The sequence below is a fragment of the Pieris brassicae genome, chromosome 4 (genome assembly GCF_905147105.1).
Source record: "Pieris brassicae chromosome 4, ilPieBrab1.1, whole genome shotgun sequence".
Classification (NCBI taxonomy): Eukaryota; Metazoa; Arthropoda; class Insecta; order Lepidoptera; family Pieridae; genus Pieris; species Pieris brassicae.
Genome location: NC_059668.1, coordinates 3,960,671 through 3,976,325, shown reverse-complemented (window position 1 = coordinate 3,976,325; position 15,655 = coordinate 3,960,671).

Sequence of the window (15,655 nt, the reverse complement as noted above, 5' to 3'; positions counted from 1 at the left end):
GGGTTATTCTTTTTATGAAATATAACTAAAACATCTATACCATTTTCAAAAGATCATGAGAATTTCAAAAAAGTATACAGATATCAAACAGATCGATTAATATCATTCGCGACGGACGCCAACGGATCGATGTTATACCATCTCGAAATGCTTCGAATACCCAGGCAATACTTTATGACGCGTGAAATTGTTTCAATACATTCCGACATAGGACCGACAGTTTTTCCATTTTCACTCCGACAATACAATTCAGTTTAGACGGGACACGTTGTTAATGATTGCGTTGACGTGCCGGAGGGGATTTTAAAGCTATTGTCCAAAGTTTTAGGGAAACTTAAATATCGAATCTTATGGTAGATTAATTTAGTGTATTTTTAACAACTAAATATGGAATTATAACGCGTTTTATTTCATAATTGTCCTGGGAATCTATATTCGGATCTATATCTCATTGATAAAAATTTAATTATATCTATATAATTAACACTCAAGTATTATATATATACTTTAACGCCAAAAAGTAATTGCTTTATTTAATTCTGGATATTGAAACAAATGAAATTATTTACTTTAAAAACTATAAGTACAGATTATACTACTTATTACTCCATTTCTAATTAAATATAGTTTCTCGTGTTACAACTATGCATTTTCTATTTTTAGGTGTCTGTTTATGCCACTCATATGTACGCTTAACAATTAAAGGATTACCACTAATCATTTCCCATCTAAATATAAAACTAGACACCAATCGAACACAGAAGAATAAAAAATCATCTTTTTGAAGATAAATGTATTTTTAGAACTATAAAAAGTTAACGATGGCAAAATAAAGCAGAGTTTCGTAATTCTAATTATATTTATCCCTCCATGAAAGCTGACGTGGCTTGGGTATGTGATTAATAGTTCCTTGTGTCACATGTCTTGAACTATGTACATTGTACATACCTATAGTTGTTTTGCTTCCTTAAGACAAATAAAAGCATTTGTATATGCATGCTATTTTCACCAATAAATTTTGGATAGTTTAACTGAATGAAAGAATATTTTGTATTATTTTTGGAATTAATAGTAAGTTTATATTTTGGATTTTTTTTTAAGTCCAGCCATGCACTCGCAAGCCTTTGATCATTGAGAGTTTCCATGGGCATGGTATCACTAAACATCAGGCGAGCCGCCTGTGCTATAAAAACATTTTGAATGTAAATATAGTGTTTTGTTTTTAAAGGGTTAAGAATCACTAAAATACTTTTACACAAATAATATTATTGAGTATACATTCTATCCATTTAATTTAAAATAACAAATTATCTATCAAGAAACAAATTATATTGTAAACGGACTAGCAGATTCTAAGTGATAGTATTGAAGTCATCTCTGTTAAATTGCAAATAAACCCAAAAATATATTAACTCAGAACAGTCTTCATTTAAATACTAAATTGTAGTTTTGTTAAAAATAATAGGATATTTCTAACACACTTGTTGTGGTGATGATAACAACTGTCATGTTGAATCTCGAAAGCGGGTGACAAATTTAGTTTCAAGAGTGGGTGGCATAGCATATGTTTTGGAGATATTTAAGTATTATCTTTCTAGAAAATCTAAAAACTTAAAGCGACAATTCGAGGATACCACTCAGTACGATGATGTCATATTCTGAAACGTGTTAACGAAGTTATTCCGATCACTAAGGATATAATACACAACTTCATTTACGACCTTGGTCAGACCGGCTGAGGAGACTTTATGTTGAAAGAAGTTCCACAAACTTAAAACATAGATAGTCTATATCATTCATTCACCATCTCATAGAATTAATGTAAGTAAATGATTATTTAACACATTAAAAGTTATTCTATTTATCAAGATTACTCATACTTGTTACAAACTATGAAAAATAAGTCGACATATTAAATATTACTGGCAGATATTATTTCATACCCAGTACTACAGCTATATGTATAGTATTTACACAGGTATGTAATACGGAAGGTTGACACGATTTGTTTGATTCTGTTTGGCTTATAATCATAATATACAGAGCGAGAGATATACATTAACGTATTAAAATATTGATATTTAAGTACTAAATTTAAAATGAGTTTCCTGAAATGCCATTGTTCCAAATTTAAAATACAAAGTAGTTTCATACTCGCTTTGACGAGTTGATTAAACTCATTACGTAGGTGCGTACGATTCATTCAAGAGGCAACCCGTTGACCTACATCCTTCAATCATTGCGTGCGTTCTGTATCTTGCTGCTTGAAAAATAGCTTTGCGAACGAAAAATTTCGACTTTAAGGAGACAAAGGCGTGCGTGGGTGATTTGAATGCTAAGACGATCATTAGCGGCTATTGTCAAAAATGCCAGGAGTTACGTAGCGGTTCTCAAACAGTTTTTTTGTTGCTTTAACAGGTATCATTTAACGGAAATATAAAGATCATTACCTTATTTTACTTATGTACTCATTACAGTTTAACTGTCGTTGAATATGAAGGCAACTTTGTGTTAAACCTCCCATTTAGAGCTCTTGTACAAATGGAGCATGGCAAATAGTTTACTTCATTCGAAATAATATAAAAAACTTACAAATCAAATTGTCGATCTCATCAGTAAGTACCTAATAAATGAATATTTATAAGACACATTTTTATACAGAACAGTGAGCAAACGGCCAGGCTGATCTTAAGTTGTATAGAGTGCCCATGGACACTCGATGGCTGGAGGGCTAACGAGTTCATTGCCGGCCTTTTAGGAACATTACTATATATTTAATAAATATCTGTTATGCCGGTTAGGTATATAAGTTTCTGGATACAATTTTTTTGCCCTGATTTAACTTTGGAAATCTCAAGTCGGTACCTACATACTGTTCTAACTCTGTACTGCTGTTATACAGAAGGTTCAATAACTGACCTACAAAGACTTGCAAAGATGACTTGCAAAAATGGCTACCAAAGACCACCAATACACCCCATAAATTATACAAAAACTAGTATAATTGTAACAGTATTCGCAAAAGGGTTACTTTTCGTTGTCATAAATCAACTTTTACAATTTGCAACATGCAGAAGCTTATCATTATTTTGTAAACGGTTTTGTGTTTTGTAATATAAAGGGGTTTTTGTAACGTAAGACTAATTGAGAACAACGTTTTTAAAACAAAATTTTTAGGAAAACTTTTGGGGAATGTAAGGACTTTTGTGAGTGCTACGAGTGCGAGTGATTTGATACTTGGACAATATCACAGTTTTTATTTGTTGAAATAGTTATAGTTTGCAAAATAAATAATTTTCTAAATATAGGGATTATAGTATCTTAGCAGGTAATGCTTTCAAGGGGAAGGTCGTTGAATGTTTAAACTCAAGGTGCCCTTGAGATGTGGGTCTTTCATTGGATGTGGGGATTCAGTCCATAAGTTTAGAAAGCAATTAATAGGACATTTGCATGCCTATTTTTATATGGTCTTTTTTAAATATTTCTTTATAAGATCTAAAACAACATGCTTAATTACAAGAATTACGTTTTATTTATACACATTACTCGAGTATAGAAATAAAGAAATTCGTATAACTTCAGTTAGGAATTAGAAACTAGCAAGGAAAAAAACACATTGTTATATTTTCGCCTTTACAGTGATAATTAGTTGAATGTTTAGAATATAACTGTATTTCTTCATTAGTAACGAGAAACGAAGTGGTATTACGTAGTTCTAAAAAAATGTTTTTTACTCTTTCCACCAAGGCCGGTAACTCACCCACTAAAATGGGCTGAAGGACTGCTTTTACCTCAAGGGCTTGAAACTCACCTATAAAATGGGCTGTGAGGACTGCTTTTATCTCAAAGGCTACAACTCACCCACTAAAATGGGCTGTAAGGACTGCTTTTACCTCAAGGGCTTGAAACTCACCTATAAAATGGGCTGTGAGGACTGCTTTTATCTCAAAGGCTACAACTCACCCACTAAAATGGGCTTTAAGGACTGCTTTTACCTTAAGGGTTTGAAACTCACCCACAAAAATGGGCTGTGAGGACTGCTTTTACCTTAAGGGTTTGAAACTCACCCACAAAAATGGGCTGTGAGGACTTCCCTTTTTGGGCGGCCCGTAGGCACCCTAATCTATAAATGAATAAAATAATGTTGTCTATGCCAGACCGCAATCTGTCTCGGCTTCGTACAAGTAGTCCGTTGTAAAATTTGTCAATATATAGTAAATATTGCTTAAATCAGATACACAAATTCTTGCTCTCGGAATATAGGCTTAGAGTCTAGACTAGACTATAGAAGCAGATTATGTAGACGTTACAAAGCTTCCATATGGCGGTACAACCGTTAGCTACTGTTCGATGTTAATTCCCCGCCGAGCATGACTCAGCGAAAGCCTTATTAAAGGGTAAAGCAAAATATGGTATTCCTATTGATACCGAAGTTAAAAAGATTCGAAACGTATGTATTTCAAACTAAAAACGTAAGGTACAAAACTTAAGAATATTTTAGTACATAATGCTTATAATATAATTTGGTCTTGAGGCAACGCAGTGGTGACAAATGTTCGTCCAAACTGATTGGAGAATTTAAAGTAGATATTAATAAAACTTAAGAATATACTAACCATATTTGTAGGGAATTAAATTATTAAATTATCATAAGGTTATTATTATTAAATTATTATGAGTTAAATCTTAAAATTATTTAATTAAACAAGGGCACAAATCAAAGGGTACAAATCGTCCTAGATTTAATTATAGCAAATATTTTTTAACGAGATATATTTTTTTTATTAAGAGTATTTACTATCCAAACCTAAACTGTAATAATAATAATAATTAAAAATGTATAAATAGAACAATAAAATTAATTTTAAAAGTTTGTTTTCTGTAGCAGTATACCTTTGGCAACATTTCTTCGCTGTATTGCGGTAATTTCATGAGCCAGGAAAGCCTAGATAACGACAATGTTTTCACTATATACCTGATTATGTTGTTATGGCATATCGTAAACATATTACAATGTGATATGCGATGTATTATAAATAAAATCATAATATATGATCTATTTACATATACTAAAAGCTTACGATATAAGAAAAGTATTCAAAACATTAATTAAAAATCTTTGACATAAATCTCCTGTTCACATAGAAGTATAATAAAATATATATAGCTTTAAAATTAACAATAAAAAATTGCATAAATGCACTGGCATGGCCTAGTGGCTTCGGCGTGCGACTCTGGTGCTTGAGGTCGTAGGTTCGAACCCCGGCTTTGCACCAATGAACTTTCTTTCCATGTGCGCATTTAACATTTGCTCGAACGGTGAAGGAAAACTGCCTTAGGCCCAAAAAGTCGACGGCATCCGTCAGGCACAGGAGGTTTATCACCTACTTGCCTATTAGATTAACAAATGATCATGAAACAGATACAAAAATCTGAGGCCCAGACCTAAAGGATTGAAGCGCCACTGTATTAATATTCTTATTCATTGCAAATAATGCAAGGTGTTTTACATAAATTATACATATAAATTTTACAATTTATGACCACTTTATCATATCAAAACGTTGGCTATGTAATTTCGTCTTTGTCTAAGACGCCGGACTCATAAGAACACTCCGTAAGCTCTATAAGAATGGGATATAGGAGTATAGTGCAGCGAAATGTAGTGATTAATGGTTAGCTGCCCACGGTGGGCGCCGGCGGACGACTGCAGTTGATTGCCATAGACTTAAAGGAGATAGATCTTTTACGTTTATTAAAGTTTGTTATCCTTTAGTTATTTGAGAAGTGGCGGCCTAGCGGCTTCAGCGTGCGACTTTCATCCCTGAAGTGGCAGGATTGAACCCCTGCTGTGCACCACCATAGGTCCGTACTTTATTTCTATGTGCACATTTAACCTGTGCAGTTATGTTAGGCACGATGTGTATACTTTCTGGGTTTCATGACATGACAAAAATGTTTAAACAATAATTTAAAATTGTAGTCCTTGCCCATAGGAGTTAAACCAAACACATTTATGACAATAAATACGATTCGGGACAAAATTAGCATCGCAAAAACAGAGCTCATTGCAGAATATAAGCATAATGCGCGCAAATATTCTAATTAATTTATAACTAAGACTGCATTCAGGAGTAAAGGAATGCGATATACATTTTCAGGCTATCTGTATCGTTACTGGTATTACAGGTGTAACGTAGTCATAAGTAAAACTGACAGCAGTGAGAAGTGTGGGTTAACCCACGTAGTGACAAGGATGTCATAGTCAATGCATACATGTAGCCATGTAGAACGGATGAATGAGAAGCACTTTACAAGTAGGACACACAAGACAGCCGTGGATGAAGTCTTGTTAGGTAGGCCTTGCACATATACAAATACCAAATCCAGGAGGTACTAGTGAAGTGACAAGTTAAAATTACCCATAACCGACGAGCGTGCATGGTGAATCTCATGAAAGTGGATGAAGTGACAGAGGTATGTCAGCACCTTGGCAATAGGAAAATCGTCGTCTCCGCCTATACCTTCGGGAAAAAAGCGTGAAGATATAAATAAATAGAGTTTTAACGAACGAACGCAGAAACTTTGTTTTAATCTATACTGGAAGGAAGGACTAATTCGTTGATTGCTCCACTATATGTCTAGTCTATATTTTTGTAAGTCTATGGTCATAGTAAATCGTTTCTCCAGGACTTGATTAAAAGTTCGCTGTGCAATGTTGCAATGGGATTTCGATATGGCAACTGCATTATTATAAGTTTCAAGACCCCTTGGAACAATATCAAGTTATTATCTTTCCCATTATGTAGGAAATTGGACACACTTTGTTTTCTTAACTAATATTATATATTACCTATATATCAAGCAATACAGATTGTATTGTAAAAAAAGTTTCTTTATAGACACTGGCTAGGAACTTTTTTAAAAACACGTTTAGAAGTAAAGAAAACAATTCCAATTTTAAAATTTTCTACTAGATATTCGACCTCTTTTAAGTAATCCTTTTTGTATATTTTCATTCCTTTAGCGGTGTGTCAAACCTTTTTAAAATGTATCTATATTATTAGCATTATTATCTTTATAAATAACGATTTTTATTATTATCGTTTTCTACTTCCTTCGAATTTCCTTCACCTGTACGATGATAGGCTCACGTCAGTTTCTTTTGCCCAGGAACAGCTTTGCAAAGTCATTGCGATCCTTTTTATATAATTTTTAATCAGGTATATTTACAAAAAATATGTTTCTTCAAATTGTTTGTAAGAAAATTGATAAAACAAAATTTAAAAGGTTTGGTCCCTCTGGCAATATCTTTAATTTTGGCAGCATTTTCTCGCTGTATTGCGAAAATTATTCATTGAACTAGAAAGCACCATCTCTGGGGTTACCGGTAGGCGTCTGGTACAACCTACCAGGCGCCAACCATGATTAATTAGCGCACTTGAACCACACTGCCCAAGAGTGGACTGGGAACAAAATAAACATAATATTAGATAAACTCTATTAAACATTATAAAAAGAAAACTATACCGACGAAGTGTTTGCAGACTCTATTGTCATATATACAGTACTGTGAAAGCCAGAAGTTTTAGCTGTCATCATGACATGACCCTGTATTGCGAATATTCAAGAATATTAGAAATTCAATCTTACTGGCGTTCAAAGCTTAAATTTATTTTATATTTTAAAAGCCGAGAGAATTCCATACCCGATACTTAGCGAACTAATTATAGTTTATTTAAGGTGCATTCAAAAATTAACATTTCCAAATCTGTTTCGCTACAAAAAACATTTACGTTTTAAAATTTGTTCCGCCCTACACAAGAGCCATTTTAAAATCGCATTTTTAATTAATACTCTAAAAGCCCTTCCATAGAAATCGTCGGAGCCTTTCAGACATAAACGATATGAATAATAGTTTTAAAAGTATTTGAATAAGTTCATTAATTATGGGCGAGGGGATAATAGTAATTTTTGACGTGGCCCTTCCTGCTCTCAATGTTGGCTCAGTTACACAATTTTTGAGACGGACTCTATTGGTTTTGTTCGATATTTATATCGAAATAGTTAACACGGATATAAATTAACTACGACTTAGTAATTGATATTTAATTGATTCTTTATCTGTAAATTTATAATCTGCCTTTCCACTGACTAAACTATTATAGACGATTTCTGGGTTATAATGATAAAAATAGTGCCGGCGAGTGTTATGACACTTCAGTGTAGTTTAGTACAGAAATGTTTTACTTTAAAGGATAGAAAAAATAAAGAACACATAATAACTAAGGGAGCAGATGTCACAACGAAAATATATAAACATAAATGAAAATCGTCGGGGAACATAGTAAGAGGAACAGAAAAATGGAGCTACACGGTACTAGACTGGTACTCAAGTTACGAAAACAAAAAAGAGAATTTAGCAGATGATAGACCAGATTAAGGAACAGCAGCGAATACATGGCACAGTGCAGACATAAATGGCAGATTTTGGAGGCCTTTGTCAAAAAAGGGTAGGAATGAATATATGATAGAAATATAAATGTATTTAAATGTCTCTGAAATAAAAGGCTTTTATTATTATAATATTGTGAAATAAATATGAATATATTCCAGCATATTGGTTACACACACTTTTTTTGGCAATTCGTATTTTGCAATTCAATGTAGCGAAAATTATCACACGACATTAGAATAGAACCACCTTCAAATGCATCACAGGTCGTTAGTTTTAGCACACATGCAGGATCCTGGATGTCAAGGAGTGCTTATGTAAGAAGGTCGCCAGTGATGATTAATAGTACTCATTACTTAGAAAGGTGAGCCCGTAGCAGATTTCATGTCCCATAACATTTGTAACAGTACTTAGACCGGGCTTAACAAAACCGTGAGACACTTAGGGATAAATTCGGACTTACGAGATGAGATCTGTTATATCTTCAACTAATTGTACAATATTCACAAATTCCTAACGTCCACCTACTACAATGCTACACAGATGATTCGTATGTTCTAGAAAGATAATTAAACTTATTTTCAAGTGCTGTCAAAAGTATATACAATTTGACAGAATGATCTGATTTGCAAAAATGTTAAACAAAAATCAGATATGTATATGTACTCAGTGAACCATAATAGAACCTTACTAGAACTTGGACGCATGTGCAGGCTATCAGACGAGTCCTTCATGAAGAAGGTTTTGTCGGTAGACAAAAGAAAATGTGACGATATCAGGAACTGAGTTGTTGAAGTTGCTACAAGGAAAACTGGAGGAAAATGGAGGCTTATACCCTAATGGACTCCAATTTGAAATGATAAAACAAATGAATAACGTTAATACGTAATGTCAAGTAACAAATTACATTGGATTTAAGAAAGCTTTATTGCTTTTTAAAAGCACTCATTATGAATTGTACTCTGTAAACTTAATTATAAACAGGAGGTATGGAAGAATCAAACGAGAAGAAATCTGTGTAATTGATATAGTTTTTGTTAATAAAGTGTCTGATGTGAGGCGTAACATATTAATTACTGGTATTTTAATGAAAACTGCAAGGAATAACAACGAAAAAACATGCTATTGAATGAATTCAATACCATGTTACGCTGCGTCAAAAATAATTTAGTAAACAATAAATATATAATACTAAAAACGCAAAAATATCCTTCCGTAATTTACCTAGACGGCTGAACTACATGAAATTATCGAAGTTCTCTACTAAAGACAATTTTTAAGTATACATTGCCATAGGTTTTAAAAAGTAATAATAATAGTGTATTTGATAATCAATAGTCTATAGGTTCTGAAAGCTGAAAGGGCGCATCAGGCGGGGCCAATTATGAAAATAGAGCACCTGCGCTTGTCAAACACGGCCGCTTGTCGGCCTGCACTAATCATTAATCTTCTTCGCTCCTTATGTATTCCTGGTACCCGCTTCTTCAATATTAAAGTCATATGGTGAAAATTTTTAGTCAATTAGTAATAATTTTTCAATTAGGAATATTATTAAATATATCTAGTACACCAAATATAATTCTGCTTAAATTCTTGCGAACGATTCTTTTTCCTGGGGTCTATTAATACATGTCTGTCGGAATTTGTCTGATGTCCATACCCAGATCAAATTTTATATTTCCCTTATTTTGGTTAAATACACCAGTTACGATCTGAATCTAAAATATAAATCATGTTTTTTAATGATCAATAAATAAATTTTACATGTACTGTTTTACCAAATCAAGGGTTTAACGGTGTTACTCAAACCATATATTTGTTTAAAATTGTTGATATTTAAGATTTAGATTATAGTGGTGCCATCTGTTACCGAAGAGCAAAATGTTAAAATTTTTGTCAAAACTTTCATTTAGCTCTATCTAGCGGCGAGGAGGAAAAACACATTAAAAGTAAAAACTACAGCATATGCCTCAACCATATGGTTACAGACACTATTAGTATATAAAAATATTAACATAAAATGCCTAAAAATTATGTGTATTATTTATCTACTTATCGTTAGAATGTAAACTTTTATTATATTAAGTACTCTGTGCCTATACAGACAACAAAACGCAGTTTTTAAAACTAAACTATAGTAGGTAGTAGTAACTCGAATTTTTATTAGTGCGTTGTATATATGTTTCCTAGGACAATTATTTGCCAGTTGCAGCATCCTCAGTAAAACTGTTCGAATGTCGGTAAGTAATATATCCATATAGGTATTATATTTTGGTGTTATTTTATGTCATTTGGAAATCTTGTTTTTCTCGGACTGGCACAGGTTTTAAAATTATAAATGTAATGTAAATATATACAAAATTGTGTCTCCTTCAGGCCTAGTTACTATAACTGATGCAAAATTTAGCTATTATGATATAACAGTCCTGATTAATAATCACTGTTTATAATACCGATTCTCGAAATGAAACAACTTAATTTTATAAATCATTTATTAAAACAAAATATAGAACAACGATAAAACCTCATAAACCCATATGTATATTTTTTTTAAACTTTATATTTTGAAAATTTTTCTTTGATACAACAAACTGGAAATGGTCAAGCGAATAAGTAGAACTCTATGAATAAATCCCTAGCGAAAAAATCCCTTCTTTAACTAACAACGCACAGTGAATTTATTGAAGCGTAATGGAATTTCGAACAGAAAGGGATTATAGAGCATATACCTATAGGTACACTGTTGTATTTAATGTATACATTGGTAAAAACCAATTTACAATGTTTAATAACTAAGTACCTAATAATATAAATTCATAAACACATTATAAAAATTCAAAATTCATTATCATTTATTCATATAGTTTACACAATGTACACCTAAACATAATATTTAGACTTGCGAAGTGTTAACAGCCAAACAAATTGACCTATATCAATAAAGCTTATATTGTCTTGCTACTAGAGATAAATTAAAGATTTATTTAAAATATGTATAACAAACCAAGAATGTTTAATTAATTTTAAATTAAGAAAATATACGCTCAAGATGCGCGTGAAGAATGATTTCCATTCATTTCTTTTTTATGTTTGTATGCTGTCTAAATTCATGAACCATGCCATCTTTGTACATTTAGATTACTAGACAATGTTTTTGTGGCAAATAATATATTAATTTTAACTGGCATTCTAAATTGTAACTGCCTAAATAAATCTAGTTACTAGTCTAAAATTACATATCAGTTCAATACAATTTTTAGATGCGAGAATCAAAGTTAAAACTTTTTGAACAATTATACAGAGGCCTGATAAAGTTCCCTATTGTAGGTGTCTAATCTTCTCTTCGTTTTCTTCTCGGGGAAAGGTCTTGAAAGACGCAGTGCATGCACCACACAAACCTCTCTAGAACCGAATTTGTCGCCCTACTTCAAACAAATTCGGATCTACAGGGTAGATGTAGGGCACTAATAGTGATGCCGCTGAGTAGCTGCAACTATCTTCATGTTGGACATGCTCGTACCTATGTTCACAATATAACTCTAGGCTGTTAATATAGCTACAATTAAGCTCTATGCGCCATATAACCGGAAGTCATTTTATAAAAAAAAATATCTTCATGCTGAATTTATTCTTGAACCTACGTAACTTAGTTATTACCTTAGCTATACCATTTCTTATGCTGCATAATACTAGACATATATTTAGTATAAAAGTAATTAAGTTTATAGTATATAATAGTTAGTTACTACATAAGAAGCCAATTTACTACTATGATTAATAATTCAATGTTAATATCTCCTATATAGTTGTTAGGTAAGCTTGCTACATTATCTTTTTTTTAAATAATAGAAGGCAAACGGGCTGATGGCTCACCTCATGTTAAGTGATACCATCCATGGACACTAAAATTACCAGAAGGGTCGGTGCATTACCGGCCTTTAAAGATTTGGCACGCTCTTTTCTTGAAAGACAATATTAATATACCTACTGACTGTACATACATTATTATGTGCTTTGAAACTTCTTCTGCACACGCAGTGTCGTCAGCTGGTTACATCTGAAAACTAAGAAAATATACATTTTAACAACAAGTAAGATTAAACCATTGCTCTAAAATATATGTATCTACTAAATTAGCAATGTTAATTTGACTAACTTCACGTCTATCAAAATGAAATCATGGCGTGACGTCACATGGACTCATAGTTATAAATATTGGTGATCGATAAAGAACATTCTATTCTGAAATTTGTAGAACATCTGCGCTCCACAGGCCTATACAAATTATACTTCTGGGCATTATGGAGGAGGTTGATATAAGTTTAAAAAAAATAAAAATAGTACATATAAAATGATGTCGCAATAATTGACATTGATATGTCTTGTGTAATTTATGGTTTAACGTAAGCCATTATATGCTATAAAAATAAATGATATAATCAATATATTTTCGGTGAGGTACTGTACATCAATCAGTACCTACTCATACTGTTTTATTTTCTACATTGCTAGTTATAATATCTTAGACTTTTACTCTAAATTTACACTATCAATAGAAACAACAGCTATCATTATCAAACGCAATGAGGGGCTAAAATGTAAAACAAAAACGAATCGACCAATCACAATCCCAACGAAATCGATCCGTCTTTTGTTTTTGATCCTTGTTCTACTTATAAAAGCTGCGCGTGTTCTAAGTTCGAAACGGAAGACACGACCTTTTAGTAGGCACGTGCTAATTATTATTCAACAACGCGTTGCAAATACCTGATAAAAGTGAGATAGTATTACATCACAGTTGATAGAATGGAAATTTCTTACTATACGAATAATTCATAATCTGTTATAACATTCACTGCATTTTGCCGATAAAGATTTTTTATATATTTTTAATATGTACGTATATAATTAATTTATTTAAGCTAATCAGATTTTATAATTCGTTAAAAAATCATGTTAATTTAAATACTTTTATCGTATCCGTGGCCATTGCGCGTCACAATGTCTGCGCGGGCCGCAAATTCTCTGATTCGCCAAGGTTGGTACGAGGCCGACCTCACAAGTGCGAAGTGGGTCATAGGCATGCGCACTCCGGACATAGGCAATCGCCGCCCCCGCCCTACACAATGAATGGCTGAGACCCCCACTTTATAGGTACCCAGGATAAGTTGATCCACCCTTTTATCAAACCTTCTCATTTCAAACCTATATCCTCAAAGTTCAAGATAAAATGGCTCTTAATAACAGCTGTTAGATCTATTGTTATTAGTCTACGAAATTAAAATTTTATCCAATTATATTTTAAATGTGAGCAAAATCGAAAAACACGGAAGCGCAAAAACTATTGATTTATTCACGCACGGTATGAAACAAAAACGACTCACCGAATAAAATCCAAACATAATCAAACACGAAATGAAAATCGAACACCGTGTGATCACAACGAGAGACGACTCCGTTCTGATGCGTCTCCCACACGCCGTCTCACATGAAACATTGGTGATGAAAGCTATTAGCTAGCCACTAATTGTACGGCAGCCTACATAGCCGACGGTAATTGGCCCATTTACACGTTTTGTTAGTTTGCTCTGCATAATTGCTGTCTGTTTACATGGAAGACGATACGAGAATCATTCAGGCTCATGAAACGCTAATAGGTTTGTAATTTTTATTAGAAAGCTATGAGTCAGTTCGTAATATTCCATAGCACTAAAGATTCCAAATTTAAATTTTCTTGTTTCATAACTTGAACCGTGAACTGGGGTCATTGTTAAATACTTAATGCAATTTATTTGTACATATTATGGGACCGGTTTGGTCTCATTTGCATTTTACTACGCACGAGACAATGGGGCCTAGTATGCCTGAGTTGAAAACCGTAATGACAAACAAATCTTATACACGTTTGAATTAGGATCATAATCACGACGTTATTTGCAAACCCAGTCTAGACTCTTGTCTTTATATTTGTATAATCGATACGTAGAGTTCTGTAAATTTTACAAAAATAACCTTGGAAAAATGCTATTATATTTCCTCTGAGCAAATAAGGAGATTATGTTTTTTTTACAAATTATTTGTCGCTAAATGTTTTAATGCTTCTCACAATCATAAGTTAACTATTTCTTACAGTTCAAATTTACATTAACAACGAGAGGCATAGTTTTTTGTTAAATCTTCAAACAGAAAGTAGAATTGCTAATGAATACCGGACAGGAACAATTATAACAAGAGAACCTTTGTCGTTTATTAGCAGACAAAAAACCTATTGTAAAAGTACCTTGAGCAAAGGCATTTTGGGCAATTTTCTAAAACCATTCAATGTATAAAAGAAGTTACACAGTTTTTGTCATAAGACAATTTTTACACGGCGTCATTAGCAATATATACATGTGTATAAACCACTTCCGAGGCCCAATAGGTGTCGATTCCCGGGGAAACAATAAAGTACCTACCTATTACTAATTTGATATGCGCTATTTAAATATGATTCTTTACAACCCTACGCTAGTCACATTAAAATTACAGCTTAAACAAAGTATCAATACTTACGAAGAAAAATTATGTCCCAGCATCCGCACTCCATCTCTCTGCACCTGAAATGTTTGAACGGCAAATGTAAGTAGTAATTCTGAATTGGAACATAAACAGAGGGAATCGCTCAGATCTGATCTGAATCTGATCAAGCTTTCAATATATATAAATATATTGAAAGCTTCCAGTTATGGAGACTGACCTTGTTCATCCTGCTAGATACGCGCCAAACTGGCGTTGACTGTCAGTCCCGCCAAAAATGGCTGCCGCTCGTGTGGGAAGCGGAAATACACGAATTAGTACGAGCCAGAAAGGATGGAATTATCCATGCGCATGTGCGAAAACGAGACGGGAGACGGGTCCTGGGTATACTGGCGATTAGACAGGGACAGCGAAAGCACGTTTAGTTCGGGTGTGAAGGAAATAGAAATCTCATCTAAACGGTTTTTAGGGTGGAGCTGTCTGGAGTTGGGTCGGCTCGCTGAGCAGATGGCAACAAAAAGGGACCAGTCGGGAATAAAATTTGGGAATAAATTGAACGGCATTTTTGCCACATTGCTACGGAGCTTTCGTCGTCTGGCCTTTGGGTTTTAAGAAATCTTAGTTTTAAAGACTTCATATTGAATTCCTTAGCTCGTCTCAAGTCTGGACAATTCAATTTGTCGA